Source organism: Scardinius erythrophthalmus, assembly GCF_964197995.2.
Source record: "Scardinius erythrophthalmus genome assembly, chromosome: 7".
NCBI classification, from domain to species: domain Eukaryota; kingdom Metazoa; phylum Chordata; class Actinopteri; order Cypriniformes; family Leuciscidae; genus Scardinius; species Scardinius erythrophthalmus.
Window position 1 is genome coordinate 20,794,520 of NC_138227.1, and position 25,221 is coordinate 20,819,740.

Here is a 25,221-nt window from a genome sequence, read left to right on the forward strand (position 1 = left end):
AAAATAAGGGGTCTACTAGGCTACTAAGCTCTGACATATGATGAACTCTTCGAAACACTGGTTCACCCATTTGAATACATCCATCCAACCTGAGGTGAAGCTATAATGAGGAGGGAATATGAAGGCCTAATCCAGAATTGGAGAGGAGAGAGCGTGTGGTGGATTTACAGTGCTGGAGAGCACACAGATCGCCTTGTAATTAGGAAGAGAATTTGTCATGCTCTTCGGCAAGGCACACGGATGAGAGCTGCTGAATAGCAATCTTGCCAATGTTTACCCAGAGAGGGGCGGCCGGTGCTGCCGCACGGCGCTGTAGCCACACCGAGATTAATATTTGATGCAGAGCGAGGGAATGTGTGCTTGGTTCGTGTTTATTTAGGATATTGTGAAAATATGGGGAAATTTGCAATTTTATTGGCTTTTCTGCACATCACTCTGGGTGGAGGGAAGGAGGAGGGGCTACAGAGTCGGGTGTTGACCTTTGACCTCTGTACAGATCCTCATTGGGGCATAAAGGTGCACAGATATTCGGCTAAGCTCAGCTACAATCACATTGCCACCTCCCAAAGTGCTCTAACAGAACTGACCAAGAATTTAGAGTTTCTCTGACACAGACTAACAGGCTTATATTCACAGTGCATGTGTGTAGTCAGCAGCTGTAAGTAAATGGCTACTAATTTCAGTACATTATATAACTATAACATTGTATTCATAAAAATAAATCAAATTTAGTATTTTTGATTTTTTTTTTTTTTGATGTTTTGTATTCACAAAAGTATTTACAATTAGAATTTACATAACTTTATTTTAAGGTGTCATTATTACAGTGGAATTACATATTTAAGTACTGAGTAATAATAAGCAACTTCATGTACTTACTATAGGGTTAGGGTAGGATTAGGGTTTTGTTGAGGGTTAGTTGCATGTAATTATGCACCATTTACTGTTATTAATATGGTAAGTACATGTAACATATGTAACAAGGACACTAAAATAAAGTGTTACCAAAATTATTTTTAATATCTACATTTTTATATACATATATTTGCATTATTTTACAAAAGTTTAATATATAATACAATAACTTAAAAATAAACATTAAATATATAAATTCTGTAAAATATTTGACATCTTTAAAGTAGGGCTGTCAAAAGATTAATCGCGATTAATCGCATCCAAAATAAAAGTTTGCGTTTACATAATATATGTGTGTGTACTGTGTATAATTATTTTGTATATATAAATACACACACATGCATGTATATATTTCAGAAATATTTGCATACATATACTGTATATATTTATATATAATTTATATTATATATAAATATAAACTTTTTATATATAAATTACAAATTTTTCTTAAATATATACAAGCATGTGTGTGTATTTATATATACAAAATTAATTATGCACAGTACACACACATATATTATTTAAACACAAACTTTTATTTTGGATGCGATTAATCGCGAGTAATCTTTTGACAGCCCTACTTTAAAGATATGTAAAGAATAAATACATATTCAAATATATAATATAATACACATATGTATATAAAAAGTAATAATATAAAAGATACACTTTTTTTTTTTTGAATATTACAAATATGTAAAGTGTTTCAAATTAAGTTAAATTAAATCAGCCAAGAAACACGATATTCCTACTGTGAAACAGCACTCTGGAACACATAAAAGTGCATGTGAAAGCTTTTTTACATCTTAGTCAGTCATCAGCCATCACGGCTCATTATTCTGTTTATACGGTCATTACACAAGCCCTGTTTGGCACCAAAAAGAAGAAGGAATTATCCAAAAAGCTTGTGTGTGGTTTTGCTAAGTAGCCCAAAATCTGACAGTGGTAATTCTGGTGACATCATGGCTTGAAAGATAATGTGAATCAGATAGCTAAGGTCATCACGAGAAATATGAAGATGGGACTTATTTCTAGTATGGAGTCAGTCAGTTCTAATCTTATTTATCAGCAGGGTTACAGCAAAGTCAACTGCTGCAGATTTATGTTGCACACTCAAGAGTGAAACCCAAGAACCATACGACGCCCCTTATTTCAGTCAAGCATTTTAAAAAAGTCATTTTTAAAAAAGACAAATCTTTGCATCAAAAAAGGATTCATCCAAGTGTCCTGGCCTGACTTCAGTGCTGAATGCGGGCTAGCATCGCTAACAGTCATCTCCCCAGGCTGAATGTGATTAATACTTAGTCGTACACAACTAGATCCTGGATTAATGTACACATCTTCCAGCAGAGGCATCTCATAGGGAGCCACATAGAGAGAGACAGAGCGTGCCGGCACTACAGAAATCATCTTCTGAACCGTGGGTACGTGTGGGTCAACGACATTTTCAACCAGCTCTCTACAGTAAGAACATCCCTCGCTTCAAATAAATTGACGCTGCAGACAGGGAGACAGAAATGCTAAGAAACCAAACTTCAATCCAAATCACACTGAGATAAAAAAAAAACTCACATATGCATCTCACACAGCTGTTATTAGTATTCCAGAAACACGGGGGAGGACCGACAGCAGTCATGTATTTTTTTTTTTTTTTTTTTTTTTTTTGCAAATATGCATATAATTTATTGTGGGGAACACAATTTACATGGGTAGTCAATGCCTGTTTTATAGCCTCACAAATAGATGTATGAACTGAAGCATATAATGGCTGAAACCAGCAGGTGCAAATACATTCTAAATCTTCCAAATGTGCAGCAGGAAAAATGTAACCAAGGTATATAAAACAGATTAATTCTTGCATGTTATGTATTGGTTTTTGATTTACAAATCTAATCCGAAGGAAATTCGCAGGCAAACATGACCAGGGTTTGTAAAATGCCATGGAGCCTGAGGGGTGGTGGGTGGACGGCTGTCTCTGGTGCAGACGTCTCTCGTGTGGCAATCGTGTGTAGATTTGAGATGGTAATTTAGAGGCGATATTAGACAGAGAGGGAACAAGGATAGTTAAACGGGCAATGAAAACCTCTGAAATGATGCCTTTTATCCTGGAGCGTGATGGAACTGGTCTTCGTCAAGTGTTTTCTGAAACCACGTTCCCGCATTGTGCACTCGAGGCAAATGCGCGCTTCGACTTTGCACGCATTTACAGCCTGGAGAGGGGGATGACAGCCGCCTGTCTTTCAGCACTTTATCTTCAAACCACAATAGAGGTGACACAAAGGGTTATGGCCGCCTGACAATGACCTCGGCCCAATTCCCTCCTGATAAATTTGAGATAAAAGAGCCCTAAACCTTTTCCGTTAACTACTGTGGCAAAGACAGTTATCCCCAAGTGCACAGAGATTTCCAGTGAGACTCAATTAATCCCAGAGCGATGTTGATATGTGTGGCAACCAGAGTTTTGAACCAGGATATTGTTAACGCATTAGCCGTTAAAGGTTTACAACGCACATATAAAAACACACCAAAATGAGATTGTGACATAAATCAGCTCATTCATCGTTCAGGTCCGTGAATAGAGGGAGAACCTGTCTGTGGAAGAAGCAGCAATGCGTTAATGGACAGCTTAATGGTCAATAACCGGCGATAGGGTATAACCTCCGTAAGAGCTAGTATGCTAATTGTACATTTGGGAACAGCTTTTAAAATGAATCACCGACAACAAAAAAGGAGGTCGAGCAGTGCTGGTATGGGGAGAATTGAGGTCATCGCATGTGTTCATGTCCCATAAAGCAGGGCTTCTCACAATGGCTCAAAGGTGTCAATATGGGTCACGGCCAGAATGCTAAGTTCCCCTGGGAAGAAAAAAAACAAAAAAAAAAACAGGAGAAATATGTCCACGTGAGTTGGAGAGAGAATCCAGTCACGCTGGACATCCACGCAGTTCTGACCAGAGGAAAACTGTCCCCCCACCCCTCTACTTGGTTTCCCCCAAGGTTATCTCCATTTCTGTCACATGGTGGAGTTTGGGTTCCTTTCCTTGCCACTGTTGCTTTTGGTGTGCTTAGTTGAGGTTTAAAACACACTTAAAGGTGGGGTAAGCGATGTTTGAAAATTGGTCGGACAGACACAACCAGACACAACAAAAGGTGTAGCCAATCAGCATTAGGGGGCTTATGATGGTGAAGGAGAGAGAACAAGCAAAAGGGAGATTTGAAGAAAGACTGTAGAAAGAGAGATGGCTGAGAGACATTACAAAAGAGAAAAGTTCATGAGAATATCACTGGAAAATTAAGGGTTATGATCAGGAATGAGCTTTAGGACCCACGTTAATATTAGCAAAGCTTTCCAGCGCTGGAGAGAGCTAAACTCCACACGTGAGTGACACTGGTTTTGAGTGTCATTGTTTGTCAATGTATTATTTTTCTGTATAGAAAAATAGAAGCCAGCGATCGGGGTTCGAGACCGAATTGGAGCAGGGCGGTTAGGATGGGAGGGTGAGCTTTGGAGATGGAGCAATGAAGAGAGGGGTGTGTTTGTTTGGGTTGATTTCAAATATCAACAATGTTCAGCTATGACTTTGAGAAATAACATACTGCACCTTTAATATTCTGTTATCAATTTGACTGCACTGACACTATCGGATGAGAACAAAACTGGAACTGAATGGAGCTGGATGATGACACCTTTGTCTTCTGTAGAGCTGCTTTACAGCAAAATCAAATTTGCTTCATAATTAATGAAATTTGCAACATCGACACTTATTGAACATTACTGAACTGAACTGAATCAACACTGAACTGACTTGAGCTGAATAATCACAATTTTTTTTTAGTGGATTTACAGCAGAACTAGAATTTATCATATTTGATGAAGTTTGCATTGATTCTCTTATTTTCCTGTTTATTACTCCAGAGATGCTTTGAAACAATCTGCATTGTAGAAAGCGCTATAAGAAATAAATGCGACTTGACTAATGATTATTTAAGAAGTTAGCACTATGTCTTTGACAAGTGTCAACACCAGATTGTGATTAGCATTAGGGAGACCACACACACACACACACATCAAGCATGCTGAGGTGTAACATTTCCTGCACATGGGAGGAAGAGGCTGCGTGCTGAGGTGGCCAAAATACATCTGGGGTGTCGGATACTGGGCCGAGGTCAGCCAAACCAGTCGTGCTTTCTCTCCTCTACCTCACTTTTTTCTGCCTCTCACTGCCTGACTGAACAAACGCTCTTTGGGCAGACACACAGGCGATCAATATCCCAGCTCACACGCACCCGCACACACACACATACGGCATTAGCAGAGCGAATCAGTGCCGCTCCTAACCTTAAAACAATCACACGCCACCGGTCTTATTAATCTTTAACAAGGCAGTCTCTGGCACCGCCACAACGAATGACGCAAAACAAGCGAAGAGAAAAAAATACATCAAAGTACGTGCGTTAAATAATACATTCGGTTGTGATATGAAAGTGAAAATAGAACCAAAGTTATTCGTTTGCTAAGTGGCTTGTGTGGTTTCCCTCGAGTGAGTTTGAGGAATCCAATTGCTGGCAGTTTCATATCGTCATACTTATTCTAGCTCTTCTTGGTGCTTTCCAGCTTTTTAATTAAATTTCCTTTAAATTACAAGCCTTCCAATTGTATCTCAAATAGACATCAGCGTTTTCTTAAAACATTGTAAAACAGCATACTGTCTCCAAACATAAAAAGTTCACTCGAGGGTTTCTGTATGCACTTGATCAAACAAAATAAACTTTTTTTTTTTTTTTCAAAAAGTGGACATTAAAAAAATTTAAATAAACTTGGACCAAAAAAAAAAGAAAAAAGGCAAAAATAAAACATTATTACATATGTTAGCAACTAACTAACTAAACAAATAAATTAATTAATATAATGTACTCTAGAATGCACAATTCTTAAGCTTCACTTGAAGCACAAAGGCCTAGTTTTAAGTGTTGAAGGAATAGACTTGGACTGAAGATTCCATAATAGGAGCAAAACAGATGATTTGTGCCCCTGACTATGGCATGGAGTGTGAGAGCAAATAGATAAATCACAGGTGAATTCTCTGTCTGGTCTTTAGTAGGTCATTGTTTTTGTCCTCAATCCATTAGGGAATAATAGGAGGTGCATTATTAGAAGGTGGGGGGTAAGAGGACCAGTGAAAAGCCCTGAGGGAGGGAAAACCACGTAATCTGGCACAGACGACCATCTACAAAATGAAAACAAATGGGGTGTCATCCCCAGGAGGAAATATATCCCTTTCTATTTTTAGTAATCCGTTCCTTCAGACACACACAAATACACACACATACATTCATAAAACAAAAGTCCTTTTCTGCTTTAAGCATAAGTTTATGGGTCATTCTCAGGTAATGGTGACATTAGTATAAGAAAATTTTGATAAAGTGCATCATTACTGCAACTCAGTCACAGTAAGTCTGGGATTCATATACTTATAGATAAGCGTGTACAGTATATTCTGCTTGTATCACCGCGTCTCCAGTTTCTGACCTACAATCAATAGGAAAAAAATGAGAAATTATTAGACTAAAGCTCAAGACTTAAAAATAATAGTTAAATCTGTTAAAGTGAATTTAGGACAGACAGATTGATAGATATAAAATCTAAATAGAAAAAAGAATGACAGCTAAAAATCTAGATAGAAAGAAAGAAAAATATTGGATATTGGACAGATAGAAACAGGATGGATGGATGGATGGATGTGTTAAACATCTCACGATGCTTCTTCATAATGATCAAAGAGGGGGAGGGGACACATCACTTTTTATTTATTCCCATACAAGAGCAAAAAAGCTCATCATGCAAGCCAACAATTAATGAATAGCTTAAATGTCATGATATTGGGGGTTGAAGGGAACTTGACAGGGAAGCAGAGCTAAAGCACATCATAGCTGAAATAGGACTGTCTTTCTCTCTGTAGAGCCCAGACACCCCAGGGTTCAAACTTAATTCACTATGTAAGGTACTCAATCCTCGCTCTTAACAACCTCTCTGCCAGCCAGTCCCATCTGGAGGCCACGGTGGGAGGCTCCACCCAGACGGACAACCTCCCCCCTTATTCTGCCCCTTCTCCTCAGCAGCCCAAATATTAAATTAAAAATTAGGGCCTTTTGTCGCCTTGTTAGGGGTCTGCTGAAGGATGGTAATTGAGCCTTTACCTGCTGGGTTGATCTGGGCGCATGCTGAACGGAGGGGCAGGCTTTTTGGAGACCACCCCTTCCAACCCTGACTCACTCAGAGCAATTGGTTAAAGAAGGGGTTTTCAAACTTTTGAAGCCAATACTTTATTCTTTAAAGTATATGTCGCAAGTAAGGAAATTAATACTTTTAAATATATATTTTTTTAAATCACAAAACTAAAAATTTGGTCAAATCTAGTGTTGTCAATATACCAATGGCAAATAATCTCATGACTTTCAACCATTCTTTAGAAAGCAAAATAAAAATGTATCAAAGCAAAGTCTTAAATTTAACAGTGAAATTTTCCACTGACCACCTAGCGGCGCTTCACACTTTAAATGGTAGCCAAAAAATCTCCACCAATTAAGACCATATTATAGCAATTTCACATTTAAAGTGACATATGTTAGCTAATGACCCATTATAGATGTGCTGTTATAACAAGACGGCCTAATTGTTTTAACAAAACTGCTGCGCACTGCTGATATACAGAACAAGATCTAAATTGAAGATACTCTCAAATTCCAAAACCACATCCACATCACAAATACCTGGAACACATCAATAGATGCATGTTTGGATATGTAAATAAACACCCTGGAATGCATAAATTATCATTCCTAATGTATGTGCGAACATGGCAGGCGAGCAAGGGGGACTGGCCCTTTAAAGCGGTCGCCTGTATTCAAAGCAGGCTGATTTTACTCGGCTCCCAGATAAGAGGTTTGAAAAACAGGAGCCCAATTCCCATTATCTGCTTCCCTTATTGTCTGCATTAACCTTCCCCATGGTAACTTGTTCTTCGTAATGCTACACTTGTCTAGCCGCAACACATCAGCACGGCAAGCCAATTGTGTCATGCAAATGAATCCGGGCCCTATTGTACACCCTGTGAGAGAGCAACGGTTTATCAGGAACATGTCTGCCTGAGCAGTGCAGGATTGTCTCCTCTTACTGGCAGGCTGGGGGGCTTCTGCTTTATTTACAGCTCAATGGTCATCCTTAGAGCTCAAGACAAGCGCACACACACACACACACATACAGGCTCAAAGATAATGCATACTTCTGCTGTCCAATTTGGTCATTTTCCTTTTTAATTGTTACTGTGCTGTGGCTTCTGTGGGAAGTGGGGGGACACACGGTTTTGTTTTTCTCCTTTCATGGTTCTTTTTTTTAAACTCTGGTGTAACTGTTGAAAAGCTTTTCAAAAAAAGACAGCTCCATGCATTTCAGAAATGTCTCTAATCCGCCAGCACTGTCGACAGAGATTGTGTGCGTGTGTGTGTGTGTGTGTGTGTTGTACAGAACAGCTCCACCAAACTTAACCTTCTCCCCTCCACTGCCAATGCCTCAGGTGCAATGCTTCTTTAAAAAATAAAATAGTATTTATAAATAATATTTTAAAATATATATATAACTACTATGTGCACAAATATGAACTTTTTCATTGGGGTTGGGAAGAAGTAGTGAAATTCAGACTGGCACTTGCCCGCTTCTGAGCCTAATGAAAAGTCAAAAAGTGGATTTTTAATGCAAATGATATACTTTACTTAAAATGCATGTGCCTTTGTAAACTTCAATCAAATCAACTTCCCCTCCCCCTTCTCAATGACATCCCTTCTCTGATGACGTGTTTACTGGCATAATGAGGGCGGGATAACCTGTCACTCCAACGCGAGTGAGTAGGAGGTGGCTAATTTGTAAGAATTCACTCATATGATTTGTCTAAACCCCAGGTACAGTAGGTATAGGGGCGGGGTCAGGGGTGAATTCATATGAATTGGGCAACTCGTAAAATATGCACGATTTAGCAAAAATCGTACGAATTCGTATGAATTAGTCGCCTCGTAAAATACATACGAATTGCCGTGAGATCGGGTTGGTCACTCATATGCACAGCAATATCAATAGCAATATAACATAATACATGTAAGTTAAAGGGTTAGTTCACCCAAAAATGAAAATTCTGTCAGTAATTACTCACCCTCATGTTGTTCCAACCGCGTAAGACCTTCGTTCATCTTCGGAACACAAATTAAGATATTTTTGATGAAATCTGAGCCATGTCTCACTCCTCCATAGGCTGCTATGTGACCGAAACTTGCTGGCCCAGAAAAGTTATTAAAAAGATCGTTAATATAGTCCAAGTGACTACAGTGGCTCAATCTTAAGTACTGTATATACTTTTTGTGCGCAAAAACAAACAAAAATAACGACTTTATTCCACTTTTCATTTCCTTCTCTCTGGGCCTCGTAGTGTTTTTGCGCTGCGCGTCTGTGTTGCACGTCATCACGCATCACACACATGACCGGCGTCGGCCAATAGTGAGCCTACGTGGTGACGTGTAACACAGACGCGCTGCGCAAAAACACTACGCAAACCAACTAGAGGTCCAGCGAGAAGGAAATGAATAGTGGAATAAAGTCGTTATTTTTGTTTGTTTTTGCGCACAAAAAGTATTCTCGTCGCTTGATATACTTAAGATTGAGCTACTGGAGTCACTTGGACTATATTAACGATCTCTTTAATAACTTTTCTGGGCCAGCAAGTTTCGGTCACATAGCAGCCTATGGAGGAGTGAGACATGGCTCAGATTTCATCAAAAATATCTTAATTTGTGTTCCGAAAATGAACGAAGGTCTTACGCAGTTGGAACAACATGAGGGTGAGTAATTACTGACAGAATTTTCATTTTTGGGTGAACTAACCCTTTAATATTTTTTTCTATGGCCACTGCAAATATTATTTCAAAGTGGTCACTAAATGAGTCAGAACCGTCACCGGTGCCGTCGCTGCCCCCTTTTTCTCAAAAAAAAATAAAAATAAATAAATGTATTGTGCTGTAGAAGATCTATGTGATGCTATGACGAATATTGCCCTTGTGTCCTTTATACCTCTCACAGACGTCCTCAGGGATATGCAGATATTAAACAGCCAACACAAGCAAACAAGAACATGCATAATAAGACTCATAAACTTCTATTCTCATGCCGGATGAAGGCTGCGTGTAGAAAACGGCCTTAGCGGCGTCTCCTCTGAAAGCCACGCAAACATAAGCTTTTGTTTGTTTGTGTTTGCATCTCTGTGTGCATCCACGTCTCATATTCCATGCGTTACATCCATGCGTCTCGGTCCCTCCTGCTCACCCTACTACAACAACCATCCTCTCCCCTCATTCATTTCAGTTCTCCTCCCATTTTTATTCGTCTTTTTTTTATTTAATTTATGCTCAGCATACTAAGCACTCAATACTGGCAATGTCTGCAGTGGCTGAGATAGCTGTTAATGAGAAGAGGTCCCCCTTTATCTTCTTTATTCTGCCACTATTATCTGCATGCAGTCTATAAGCGCGCAGTTACCTTACTGGCCGATAACACCCAAGAGGCAAACGCCGCTGATGAGCTTTCTATACAGTGGAGCCCGCACAATACCTCTATCGGAGGAGCAGACCTCAGGAAAAAAGGGAAGGGGAGAGGGTAGAGCAAAGAGAGAGACAGAAAAAACCCTAAACCCATGTGACAGACAAGCAGGGCCGGCTCGTGCTGAATATCCAGTGAATTTACAACCCGGGCCCCCTTGAAACACGGCTTCTCGCACGCCTGATTCTCTCCCAGCTGCTGCAGTTTCTTATCTCCCCTCTTCCTCTTCTGCCTCAGAGATAACAGTAATTCTTCTCTATGCTGTATTTTCAACCCTCCGGACCCCCAATCCCAGCCCCCCATGCTCCCGACCCCCCCTCCCACCCCCCAACGCCGCCACAATCAACTTACACCAATCTCACTCCTCAACCAAACCCCGTCAAACACAGACGCACGTACGAGCAGCCACTCGCACACCAGCAGAGAAACCTCAGTGCGGGATGCAGCAAACGTCTTTCTGCTCAGTCTAGATAAAGGGTTAAAGACTACAGTCGGCCTGCCGCTTTGTGAGATGAGGGGAACGTAAAAAAGAAAGAAGGGATGGAAAAAAAGGGGGACGAAGAAATCAAGTATTCAAGTAGAGATTTTTTTATCAGTTGTACGCCATATAAAACAGTCATTTTTGCCTCTTTCACTTACTTTTTTCATGAATGTGGCTGCAGCCTGGAGTGTTGAAGCTAGATAAAAGAATTAGCGGTTGCACAGAGGGGCCGGGGCGCTAAGTACAGCCACGAATTAGAATGTCTATCTCTGTCGCTCTTGGCTCATCCTCTCTAGCCAGCCTGGCTCCGAGCTCGTAAACAATTTAATCTTTTCACTACAGTTTGGGGGGAAAAAGGAGAATGCGGAGAAGAAGGGAAAAAAAAAACAAGACGTGGACATTACTTCTCTGCTCTCTGTTTCTCTCTCTTACCTCTTCCTCTCAGTGGCTTCTGCTTTAAACAAGAAAACTGACGCAAACATTTGTAAGGCGCTTGAAGATTGAATCTTATTTCTTTTTTTCGTCCCCGTCGTCGTCTTCTCTCCGGCTCTCCCTCCCTCCCTCTCGTTCTCATCCAGTGTCCTGAAATTTAAGATGTAGTGCTGCTTCAGCTCTGGGGCCCATTTTAGAGATGTAATGTAATTCATAGCCTATCATATACCAGGAGCCACTCACAGACAGGCTGTTCTGCGGCTCCCTCAGTGCAAGTTTCGCTGCAATGAGAGCACAGGCTCCTATATATCTCAAACCATAATAACCATCTATGAAACGCCAAACTTCTGTAGTCCATTCAGGTCACCTGATGGTGTCATTTTCTCACTTTAATGTAATGTACGAGGTAAATATGTGGTAGTTGACGTGGGCTCCAAAAGGTGAGGAATTTTTGGCGACACCATAACAACAACCACTTTCACTTCCTAGAAAGACAAGCTACTACCCTGGAAAAAAATTCTGAATAAAAAAATAATGAAATTAAAATAGATTATTATTTTTTTATTTTTTTTACATTTGAATAAATAAATATGCACTTTCTTTCTCACTTTATCTAAGAAAGATATTAATAAATGTGGTCCAGATTTAACAAAAAACACCATTTGCTCTCATTGTATGGTGAAATTTAAATACCTCAAAAGCTCAAAAGTTATGAGCAAATAAACTTATTCGAATTTGAAAGAAACTTTCCAAGTATACCCGCTGCGGTTTATATATATATATATATATAGATATATATTTCGTGAAATCATAGAAATCAGTGTCCTATTGAGTATGACAATGTCCGTGTCCATCCACATATTTTCATCTTATATGAAAAAAAGATTATCAGAGTCAACCAATTAACTGTACCTTAGAAAAAAACATATATAAATGAATGAAGACATATGTATAGAGGTATATGCCGATTTGAGCTGAATGAATGGTCACCTAAATGGAAGAAGATTAAATTGATCCAAAGCCCATTTAGTATGTCCCAAAGTCATTTATAGTCTAAAGGATCCATTACCTCATGTCATTTCCATAACCATGATAAAACCATCTTGATTAGGTGATGAAAAAAAACTGCATCTTTAGATCCTTCCACACAACAGGCTACAGGACAAAAGACCAGGCAGGATCACTGAAAGCACTATATGGTCTTTCAGAGGTGAGTCAGGGGAGGTCAGACTCTCCCAGCAGGCTCTGGCCTAGACATGGTCACGGGGGCATGAGGGCAGGATAAAGTGGCAGATTGAGGGGAAGAACAGCACTAAAGCTGGCAGAGCTTCCACACCATTGTCCAACTTATATCATCTCACTCCATTCCACAATCAAACCACCTCCTGCGCCCTAGGCAAATCAGTAATGTTTCCCTCCTTGTCTGTTTTCCTGCTTTATTTTTCCTTTTCATCTCTATTTGTGCACTCCTAAAGCTGTTATTGGAGGGAGCAGGAGTATTCAGGTCAGTGATGGAAACCGCAGAGAATGCGATTTTACCTCCCCCGCTGGCTGGACATGTAGTGGATGACAATCTGGGAGGGGCAAGAGGAGATGGTGTGGGAATGAGAGGAGCAGAAAGGAACATAATGAGTTTTAATAGAGAGTAACATTGTGAAAACAAGCACATTTATCCTCAAGTTAGACAATGTAATTTCTAAACCACTATCCTCACCAAACAGAAGTGTTTGAACAAATGTTTTTCAAACAGGTTTCCAGGCCCCTTCATCTTTCATTGGTCACACAAACAGACAGCCCCGCCCCCAAACTCGCACCATTGGTTGAGTCAGTGTTGCCGTCTTAGGCTGGTCAGATTTCCGTAAACAGTTATGATACCACCACAGAACAACATTGTTTACACTTTTTGGGAAAATCAACCAACAAATGGATAATTTACAGTTTCCTCAGCACATTAAATTATGAAAGGATTAAGTATTTTAACTAATAAATGTTTGTTTTTGTTTTTTTGTGATTTAGGTCCTTGTATTCACTTACCGGTATTCATAAAAGAAAGACGTTCCAAACCTTTCTTCTGTGAAGCACAAAATATGATATTTTGTAAAATGTTTCACTTTTTTTTGTGCCAACAATGAAAGTCAATGGGGTCCAATGTTGTTACTTTTGTGACCTTCTAAAAAGAAAGTCATACAGATTTAGAACAACATGAGGGATAGCAAATGATGACAGAGTTTTAAACTGAGTGAGCTATGCCTTTAACAATCATTGACCGGTCATTTCAAGCTCCCCCTCAAATGTCTTGAGTCAGGTAGATGTGAGTGTCTCAAAACAAAAGCCCCGAGAGGAGTCAAAGTGCGTTACAAAATGAGGCCAAATCAGGGAGCCCTTCTCGTGTGCCGCCCTGGTGCTCTGGAGGTGAGAGGTTAACCATGGTAGCGGACCGGCGGCTCATCACTGGGATAATGAAGCTGGCCGACCAGGCTGACTGACTGTCGGGACAGGTGGCGTTAAACCTGCTAAGATCCCATCTCCAAGGTCAGCCCTTTCCACCCAATCTCACTGGTTGCTGATGAAAGCACGATTTAAGGAAAAGAGAAGACGAGGGTGGCGGGTGAGGTGGGGGCACCTCGTCGCCACAGTGGATAAGACTCAATTTGAGAAGCCTGTAGAGGGAAATGACTGTTTTTGGCCCCCATCATGTTATACAGCGAGGGCAGTTTACTGTGCTGTTTGCTAGGGGGGTGCAATTTTACAGCCCTTTCTGCGGCGGGATTTACTGGATGTGCAGTTAATAGTTTATATAGTTGACTCGGAGCAGCAGGGATTAAAGATAGAGGGTTGTTGGGTGCAGTGGCATGGGGAAGACATTTATCCACAGCGAGCCCAGGCCTCTTACTGCACTGTCTGGCCCACTGACCTTGGGTTGGGCCGCTACTGGGACTCCACAGCCCAGTGGTTATGATAAAGGGCTCTGCGTCTGATTGTGTAAACGTTTTGATGGTTATATAGGCCTCTTCTGCTCTCATATGCTGTAGTCTCTGATTTCTAACCCATTTTGCTGTCCTGTTTTTAGTCACACTCAACAGTCAAGACACTCTCAAGGCCTTCTGGCTTTTTAAAGGAATATTGTATGTTCAAAACTAAGATTGACATAATGCAGCACGGCATAACGATGATTACCACAGGTTGCTTTGGTTCATTTAAAAAAAAAAAAAAGTCGGGGTTACAGTAAGGCTCATACAATGGGGCCAATTTTTGGAAAAGCAGAAATGCAAAGCTTATCATTTTACAAAGAACTTATATTAATTATTTTGTTAAAATGATTATTGTTTAACCAGCAAAGTTTAAATAAGTCATTTTAGGGTTTATGAGATGCTGTGGCAATAAATTAGTACAATTAGATATCATTTACACAGAAAAGGTTAGCAAGTGATTTTTCCCCACTAAAATGCTTTTAACATGTATATTGTTTATGTCTTGTGGTTCTATTTCTGAAGCAGTGAGTATTTTGACATTTACAAAAATGGCAGGACACTTGAACATATATTAATTCATTAGTTTGGACTTGTTTTAGAGGAGGAATGAGATTTTTTTTTTTTTTTTTTTTTTTTTTTTTTTTTGATGATCAGCATTATGCCACATGTGGAGTCGATTCAGCCTACCTTGCACTGAACCCGAAATATTCCTTTAACATGAGCACTCCTGTCCTTTGATCCTGTCCCCGCTCTGCATGTGGTCTGTGACAGAGTAAAAAAAAAAACAAAGTGAGCGCTTGCTCACTAGTGATACCTCAGTGTCACTGACCCCTGGCAATGCTGTTTAACTTCACGGCTTGGCTGAAAATTAAACCGAGCCTCCCTTCCCATCTGAAGCTGGCCTGTTTGTGAGGTCTCTGTGTGCTTTTGTGTGCAAACAACCTTCTCACACCCAATCGTCATACCTTCAACATCGCCCCACCAGCTGGACCAAATGCAGGCCAGCTTTCCTGTCCTCACACACCTGCTCAGAAGCCCTCGCGTCCAAACGCACAACCGTCCCAACAGCCCAAAGCTTCACAGAGCCTCGCCACCATTGACAAGTTACAGGGACTTCTCGGTTGGACAATGAAATTCCCAGCAACATGACAAGAATGCACCAACACAATGCTTATTCATGGCAAGTAGCTGATGAGGTAAACAGACTACAGGAGGCACATTTGTGAGGAGAGCTGATTACAGCTCGCCAAGCTTCAAGACACACTTCACACCATTGTTCCATTCTATTTATTGAGAAGAACCTCACAATATCAAAGGAAAAGGAATATAAACAACATCTGTGCCACAGTAAATAGGAAAACATAAAACATATGTTCATCCTGGAGAGTAGCTGAGGTGTTTGTTTCTGGAGCTTGTGAGAGAAACGGACGAATTTGATCACTTGAATGGACAGTTCAAAGGAAGAAGCAGATTCTAGAGCCAGTTCTCAGGCATGCCAAACTGTAATGGAAATATTACAATGTTAATATGTTTGGTCTTGGCAGAACAGATCTGCTACGCTGCTGTTGATTATTGCTGCTGCTGCTGGAGAGCAAGTATGGAATTTGATACTGCCAATACATGCTGCTATGAGCAAGTAAGACATGCTGCTGCTTTAGCATCAGAGGTGTCATGCCCCCTCAGATTTTTGAGACAAATAAATTTGAATGCATCTTCCAAAAGACAAAAGTTAATATTTTTGATAACTAACCCTGAAGTGTACGTTCACACCAGTGTGATTAAAACGTTCAAATATGTTTGTACTTTGGCTGGCGCTGAGCCAGAGACAACAGTTCAGTTCTTTCAACCATATATAATGTTTATTTTATGTTTCTGACATTTAAATACAGATAAGTACTAGCAACATTTGTAAGTACTAGCAAAACATTTAGAATTTGTATGCAGTGATGTCTGTAGAAGCGGCAATATTAATCCTTTTTTAAATATAAATTATTTGTATTTTATTCAAATATAATATTATTGATATCCGATAGTCTACATTGTGTAGGTATTTATAAAGTTTACTCTAATCTTAGAATATTGTAGGTACAAAATTACCTAGTGCCCAAAATTATGTGAATTTCTCAGTTGTGAAGCTAAAATGTCACAGCCAGAACCATTCTCTTGGGGGTGGTTAGGGGAATCCGTCTAAAATTTTACAAAATATAAATCTTTATGACTTTAACTGATCGTGATCGACCAAACTCAGCATTCGCTAGGTAATGGAGGACATTGGTTTGAAGGACTTCAAAGAACTCTAATTCACAAAACGCACTGCCATACGCCGAGATAAGGTGTAGTTTGCCTTGCGGTGCCAGTGCTTTTATGCTTTAAATGTATTTGTTTATGTGGGAGACTGAATCAATGCATGACTTCTTAACATTTTGGAATACCGACAGTAAATGCGTTAATAATGTATGTTCTCGCTTCGATAATTCAAAAGTATAATTGGATATGATGATTATTACAGTGAAAGCTTAAATTAAATTATATTATAAATAATAACAGTTATCTTTATTTTAGGTTAGTGAAAAATATTTAAGCTTTTAGCCTGAATATATTTGATTACATCAACAAAAGTTTTTTTAAGGGTTACATCAGGCAGAAATGCTCTTTGAGATAACAGCAAATACAGCATTCACATTTTACAGTGCAAGTCAACAAATACAGTGGAGTTTTGCATTCACGTGAAAGTCCAAAGTCATTAAATGCCGATGAAAAATTACCTGTGCTAAGGACCTTTTATATTTTATCTTTCTCTTTTACAGTTGGTGTATTACAACTGAAGTATGGCTAGTAGAGCATGCAGGGTGTGTGTGAAGGCTCTTTTTTTTTTTCGAGGACCAACAGAGCAAGGACAGCCCTAAACAAACAGACCTGCGGGAAGTAGGAAAGGCAGAGAGACCCAACACAAAACCACAGTGCTATCTCACAGGTAGCAACATCTAAATAGCCACATGAACCATTAAAAACGATTGACAGCTAAAGCTAAATGCAGACAAAAGAAAATTCAAGCAGTTAAATTTCTTCCAAACATATACTTACAACCAAAGTGTGTATGTGTGCATGTGTGTGTGTGAGAGAGAGAGAGAGAGAGAGAGAGAGAGAGAGAGAGAGAGAGAGAGAGAGAGAGAGAGAGAGAGAGAGAGAGAGAGAGAGAGAGAGAGAGAGAGAGAGAGAGAGAGAGGGGTGAAATGTATGATTTTGAAGAGGCATAATAAGAGGGTGAGATTCAGAAGGTAAAACTACTCCACTCCAGTGAACAGCCCAGACTCTTGTGCAATTATAACCAATGTTCCAAAAGGAATGGGGGAGAAGAAAATTTGACCCACTTAAATACAGTCAACAAAAACTAGCTTCACTACCTTTGTGTTGTTTTGCTTTCTCCCATGCAGTCTGTCTTGCTTTTGTGAGAGAAAGAAAAGGTTAGAGAGAAATGATTGTTGTGCGATGTTTACGGTGGCCAAATAGCAGACAAAATGATGCTGTCAGGGACACATCCAGCTCGGATGAGGAGGACACAATTTAAAATTTTCACTGTTGAACACCTTTAATGACTCATAATGCAAAAGGTGTGGCTATTCCTATTAATCGTAAAGCAGAATCAATAAGAAGCATAATTGGAGTTGTTAGAGCAAATTATAACACCGCTATTATGTATCAGTGCGCTATCTCTCTGTAAACTGTTATTACAGACTTTTTTAATGTTGGGATTCAGTAGGGGGAGTGTTACATGTGATAGTTACCACTATCTGCTATAATTGTCACTGGCTTTATTGACTGCGATTTCATTCTCATCTTTTGTGTACTCTGTAATTTCCTGCACCTCAACCAATCTCAAAACATGGATTGCTCGTTTCTGTTGTTGTTTATGGATATAACGTAACAGGAGGCAGTTGTTAACCTCAACTCTGCTCATTCAATGCTATGTTTCTGAGTATTGACTGATTTTGTACAAAACTGGTTGAAAGAGAGGATCCTTTCCCACTACATTTATATGTCTTCGACAGACAAATTGCTCTGTGAGCCTGACAGACCCTAATGTACTGAAGTGGTAACCCTTGTCAGCTGCTTAGACAGATAAATATGTGCCTTTGACTTCATATATGACAATGGCAGTGTCAAAGCTACAAACGGATAAACAAATAATAACTCACTAGGAAATGGTGGGGCGACAATCCCCTTTTACCATCTCTCAGAAAGATGAAATGATCCAGAAATATGGCGGTGAGCAAAGACTGGTTTAAGACAAAAGACAAATATAGTACTTAACCATGTAGAGGATGTTCTCTGTGTCCATTCAACCCCAACATCCTTATCAAGAAAATTCAGAACAGGAAAAGCCAAGAAACTGCTCCTCTAGGAACCATGTACCAAGGGTCCATACACTGCAAAACATGACAGTTAGAAAAATGAGGAATGAAATAATAATAAAAAAAGTAAACAAATAAAATATTAAAATATAACAAACAGAATATATATATATATATATATATATATATATATATATATATATATATATATATATATATATATATATATATATATATATATATATATATATATATATATATATATATATATATATATATATATATAACAAAGAAACACCACAACTGATATAACAGCCAATGAAACAAACAGTCTGACTGGATTTTTACATATTTTAAGTCTAGAAATAAGACACCGAAAAAATGGGGTTCTTCAGTTGTGCAAAACTATATATATATATATATATATATATATATATATATATATATATATACATACATACACACACATGATGGATGGATGGATGGATGGATGGATGGATGGATGGATGGATGGATGGATGGATGGATGGATGGATGGATGGATGGATGGATGGATGGATGGATGGATGGATGGATGGATGGATGGATGGATGGATGGATGGATGGATGGATGGATGGATGGATGGATGGATGGATGGATGGATGGATGGATGGATGGATGGATGGATGGATGGATGGATGGATGGATGGATGGATGGATGGATGGATGGATGGATGGATGGATAGATAGATAGATAGATAGATAGATAGATAGATAGATAGATAGATAGATAGATAGATAGACAGATAGCTTATTATATTTGGTCCTCGTCTGATTTATCATATATTGATCATAAAATAAATAAATAAATAAAATCTTTTGTAGTGCAAAAATATATTTGGCCATCTGATCATATGATCATATATTGATTAACAAAATTTTAGTATATTTGGTTTGGTCCATATGAGACATCATCTGATTGAAGGAAAATAAGAACATAAAAAATTCTAAATGAAGCTATCAGTTACTTGAAAACCCTGGTCGTTCAGATAAAATCAAATAAAAATCAAATAAATACAAAATAATTGAACTTGTATTTAAGCACTCTTAGCAAAACACCAAGCCCGCATGAGCATGGACAATCAGCTGAGCGTGTCTTGGAAATCATGTGCTCGGCAGTTGACGGGCAGCTGTGGGGGCCTCTAGGGGAGACAGTGATTGGGGAAATATGTGATGACAGGAATATCAAATATTGTCAAAGTAATTAACTTCTTAAGATCAGGTAAAATCTCAATTCTTCGCTGTGGAAAAGGGATAGCATGCAGAATGGGATTACCGCTTTGCACGCTGATGAGATGAAATTGAATGGTCCTGGGGCAGCATGACATGTTCCGTAAGGAGATGTATTTTCACATTAAGCAGATAACAGTGACTGTGTCCTAGATTACCTACAATATGCCTGCAACAGGGGGAGAGTAATGTACATCTGTAATGGAGGCTAATTGTGTTGTGTGGCACCCTGTCTCTGTTCATTTAAAAATGCTTTGATAAGAAAAGACAATGAGCCCAGGAGCCTTTCAGACAATAAAGGAAGAGTGAACTTCTAATTTTTGCTTGTTTTTGATGTTCAAACTTTACCCTACAAAGTGTAATCCTGCCTCGGGGTAATAGCACAGTTAGCATAACTGTCATCAGCACTTTATTGCATCTGTTCAGTTTTAAAGGCCTTTTTCTTTTTAAACACTTTTTTGTTATTCTGGTTGAAACTCTCTTCACATCCTGATAGCAATCAATAATAGAAGTCGTATGTTTGTCTAATCATTGCATTCAGTCCGGATGAAGAGTGAAGCTAAGTTTGATCAATTTGCTTGATGAAAAAAATAAAGTGTTAGTAAGGCAACATTATGTAGATAAATGCAAATTTGTTGCTGATTATATATATTTTACAAGTAGGAGAGACCGGGGCTAGTTGTCACACAAGGATGTTATAGACAAGAATTATATCTCACTTAAGGTTTAAGATGAATGCTATTTAAATTAATATTATGTCTTCCAAACTAAACTTCAAATATCATAATGTAAATATAGTATATTGTATCTTGTGAAATACAAGTGAACACAATACAACCACAAAACAATGGTTTGACATTGTTGTGTGTTATATTTTACAATTTTGCTGTTCCGTTAATTATGACAATTTTTATAATTGTTTTGTTTTTTTTTCGCCCTGAGCAGCAACAGTGGAAATTTTAAATCATGTTTTTTTCCCTAAGAATTTAAGTTTTGTGCTTTTACAGAATTTGACTGTCAAAAACCTATTCACTGGAATAAAAAAGTGACAACCCTGTTCTCCCTTTTAACAGCACAGGTGTCATATTATTGGCATTAGATAATTAACTTTGTATTTCAGTGAAGCCAAAGCCATTTAGCTTATCTGACTGACTGAATGACTGAATGAATGACTGAATGTATGACTGACTGAATGACTGACTGACTGAATGACTGAATGAATGAATGACTAAATGACTGAATGACTGAATGAATGAATGACTGAATGAATGAATGAATGAATGAATGAATGAATGAATGAATGAATGAATGAATGAATGAATGAATGAATGAATGAATGAATGAATGAATGAATGAATGAATGAAATAGACAATATAATAGAAAGTCTCTCTGGCTTGATGAAGAGCGACAGTCAGAACAGGTGCAGCAGGACTGAAGGAAAGGAGAGTGAGAGCGAGAGGGGGAAAGGGTCGGGGAGAAAGCATGCAGGGTAAAAGGAAGGCGTGTTAGAATGGAGAGAAAAAAAATGGGGGGAAAGAGAGACGGAATGGGGTAGGAGGAGAGGGGGAGAAAAAAGATTGAGAAACAGAAATAGAGGTGCTGGGAGAAAAAAAGAAGGAGAGAGTGCGAGGGAGAGAGAAAGAGAGAGAAAGAGAGAGAGAGAGGTTAATAGCACGCAGAAGGCTCAGGGCTGATAGAAATGCAGACCGCGTCTGTGGCATGGCGCTCGGTGATGGGTTGGAGCTGAGATCTGGCGCATGCTATAAAGGAGCTCATTGAAAATAATTCAGAGTGACGGCTGTGCAGGCCCTGAAACAGGAAGCAGAGAGAGAGAGAGAGAGAGAGAGAGAGAGAGAGAGAGAGAGAGAGAGAGAGAGAGAGAGAGAGAGAGAGAGAGAGAGAGAGAGAGAGAGAGAGAGAGAGAGAGAGAGAGAGAGAGAGAGAGAGAGAGAGAGAGAGAGAGAGAAAAGGATGGAGTAAGAGGAATAGTGAAAAGGCAGTCTGAGGAGAAGATAAGCTGTGGAAGTTGAGAAGCTGCAGGAGAGCTACATAGACAATGCGGAGAAGCGCAGCTGGTAGTTTGTGATGTAAACCGCAAGGCGAAAGTAAACAAATGCAAGCATAAAAACAAAAGGGTCCGTAAAGAATCAAACTGTTGCCCTGCAGCTAAAAAGTCTTACACTGATTTATACACTGACAATGACGAAATCCCAGGAAACCTGTAGTGTTCCCAGGCATCTTTAAAGTAATAGTTCACCCAAAAAAAAAAAAGTAAAAATCATTATTTACTCACCCTCATTTCATTTTTTTTTTTCAGTAGAACACAAAAGGAGAATTTAAGACTCTTTACTGTTTTCCATAATACAACAGAACCCTTTAATAAAGGACAAATTAAATAAATAAATCAAATATTTAAAAGATATGTACAAAATACCTTAAAAAAAACATTTTTAACACTTTTTTTTAAGTAGTCCATACAAGTCTTTAAAAGAACATGGGAAGATTTGTAGTGAACAGACATGAACTGTCATTTTACATGAACGATGTGTTTCACAAAGAAAGAAAAAAAGGTTTGGAACAATATTAAGGAGAGTAAAAAAAAAACTGTTCCCATTTTAAGTGCAAAGACTATATAAAAATGTCCACAAACTGCTAGTGCAAGTACAACACTGATATTTTCTGAAACCGCAGGCTTGTGTTTGGTTCTGATTTAGCCTTTTCAGACAGAACAAAGCCGTGCGGCTTAGCAGAGGAGTCACAGTGTCAGAGCTCCGAGCCTTTGGAATACAGCACTGGCCTGAATGTGTCGCCAGCACAGAGATATGACAGAAGCCCATCACAGGGAGCAGCCCTCTGCCCTCTCCAGCACCACTGTATTAATGTGGACCTGCAGACCTCTATTAAACTGTGCAAAGCTCATTCCAGGCTTGAGGACATCGTTTACGCTAACGTCGACGCTTAAGCACACACTGGCCCCAGCGAGAGGCATCCGGGGGTTAATGGGGCTTGTCTGTGCTGGGGTGCCAGGGAAGGGGCAAGGGGAGGGAGGGCATAGGGTTTAAAACAGGACAGAGCTATAAAGCACTGTACAACCCAGCTGAGACCCCCACCCACAGCCTCTCAATACCACTACAAACATAAATACGCTACTACAGCCAAAATAACGTTAGCGCATTTTCCATCAGTCAAGGGGGTGAAATTCGCCCCTTACTGCAGGCTGATGTAAATAGGATGGACGTCTGTGTTTTGCTCAGAGATGTGCTGTATTTACGCCGGCTCTCAGATTTGCCTCAATGCGCGGAGCCCCGAGTTCACAGCGCAGCGATGAGATATTGAACCGTGAAGTCCGTCGCACTGTGATTTATAGGACGCTCTCTTTGAGACCACCAGATCCACGGGCCCCGTATTTCACTGACAGACAGAGGAAAAATGCATCAAAATATTTCCTGAGACCCACTTTTAATGCTCAAATTAAATGCATTCCCAACTGCAGCAAATCAAATCCACTGGACTTATTAAGAAAATAATAACAAATCGAAATAGTAAATGCTATTTAAAAAAAGAAAACAGCAATTTTCTCGAAAACGACACTCTCGCTCGCTATCTCGGACCACAATCAAATCAGAAGCAACTGCCTCTCTATAGCTGATCAATTTAGCGTACCTTCGAACCTAACAGTAAACATCGACAAAGTCATTTTCTGGCATATTAATGTTTACATCCAATCAGTAGAATGTAGGGCAGCCTAATTAACTCAAACAGACGGCGGAATGTGCAGAAAATGAGAAGTTCACCTAGAGACCGCAGACAATTGATCACTTCAGACCCTCTTCACTCAATTGTTTCTTGACAGCACTTCAGAGCAGCTGAATTAGCAGAGCTACATATGGTGATTAAAAAGCTGTTTCTCCCATCAAAAAGCACAGCGTCCTAATTGTCAGAAAATGGAAGAGGTCTGCACTAATGGTTATATTATATGCTGCATCACTGGGGTGGTTTAGTGGATTTTCAGAGCGTTCAGAAACAAAAACAAAACTGGTTACGATACGGCAAACCTATGAAAAACCTTTTATTCTGTAACCTTTAAGTCTATAAACAACGGGAGCCTTTTTTGGGGGGGGAAATTTACTTTTGTCTGCTGTTTAGTTTTGTTTGATGATTATTGACGTATATGTTTGTTAGATTGTCGTTTGTTTTATTTTTTCATTTCGTTTGATTATGTATTTGTACACTATCAGCTGTTATGCTATGTTTAGTTGATGTATACTACAGTTTGTTTTTAAATCCTTGATTAGATATTTAACAACAATTGGTTTGTTTGACCAAACAGTTTGACCAAGCATGTCTGACAACTAAATAAATAAAGTTAAGTAGAGGGAAATTTTTGCAAGCTGACAATATGGGATAGCTCACACCAAAATAATAATTGACTTAATCTCACATTATTTCAAACTATGACTTTCATCTGTGGAACAGAGCAGAAAAAAAAGAACGTTTTTATTTGTCCATACAATCAATTAAATGGTGTCCAAAACAACATTCTTCAAAATATCTTGTATTATGCAGAAGAAAGTCATAAAGGTGGAATGACATGCATAAGAGTAAATGGGGGGGGGGCTATCCCTTCGCTATAACTAATTAATTTTTTTACCCATTAGGTATGCATTCGTCTTTCTTTGGAGTTTTGCGAAAGATGTCCAGACTTGGTTTTTCTAGAAAAAACAAAAACACACGATGCAAAGCTGATATCTCAGACCATACACAGCGCATTTCAATCTCTCTCTTTTTACTAAACTAGCCTTGCTCCTCACTCCCCTCCCAGCCTATGAAAAATCAGCAAATAAAAAGTTACATTAACCCCAAGCCGACCTTTCCCACGTAATACACTGCTGCATGATGGGCTGGTGGGGGAGCTTCATCGAAAAGCTGTCACTCTCCAGTATCCCAAGCACTGCCTGGGGAACATTTACCGGATAATTAATATATTAAATGCATGAAAAATAGTTACACAGGGGCCTCTAGTCAGCTCTTCCCCAGCACAAGGGGAAGAGGGATACAGCCTGTGAACCATCAATATACAAGCATCCCCCTTGAATGGCCCATCATAAAAACTGCTCATAATTTAATGGCTTCATTCACAGCCCTCGCTGTAAAGGAAG

At 39.2% G+C, this 25,221-nt stretch overlaps 1 protein-coding gene across 2 annotated transcripts in view; it reads right to left on the reverse strand.

The window, feature by feature from the left end:
• Positions 1-15,717: 15,717 nt before the first annotated feature.
• dhrs13a.3 (dehydrogenase/reductase (SDR family) member 13a, duplicate 3) overlaps positions 15,718-25,221 on the reverse strand; it is an 83,083-nt gene continuing 73,579 nt past the window's right edge. The window contains exons 6-7 of one of the 2 annotated variants that reach the window (XR_014030565.1): positions 18,752-18,866; positions 15,718-15,939 (exon numbers count right to left, since the gene is read on the reverse strand). The gene's annotated coding sequence lies outside the window, so the exon portion shown is untranslated. Of the gene's footprint in view, positions 15,940-18,699; positions 18,867-25,221 lie in introns of those variants that run through there. The other variant, XM_081371549.1, reaches the window with a different exon arrangement.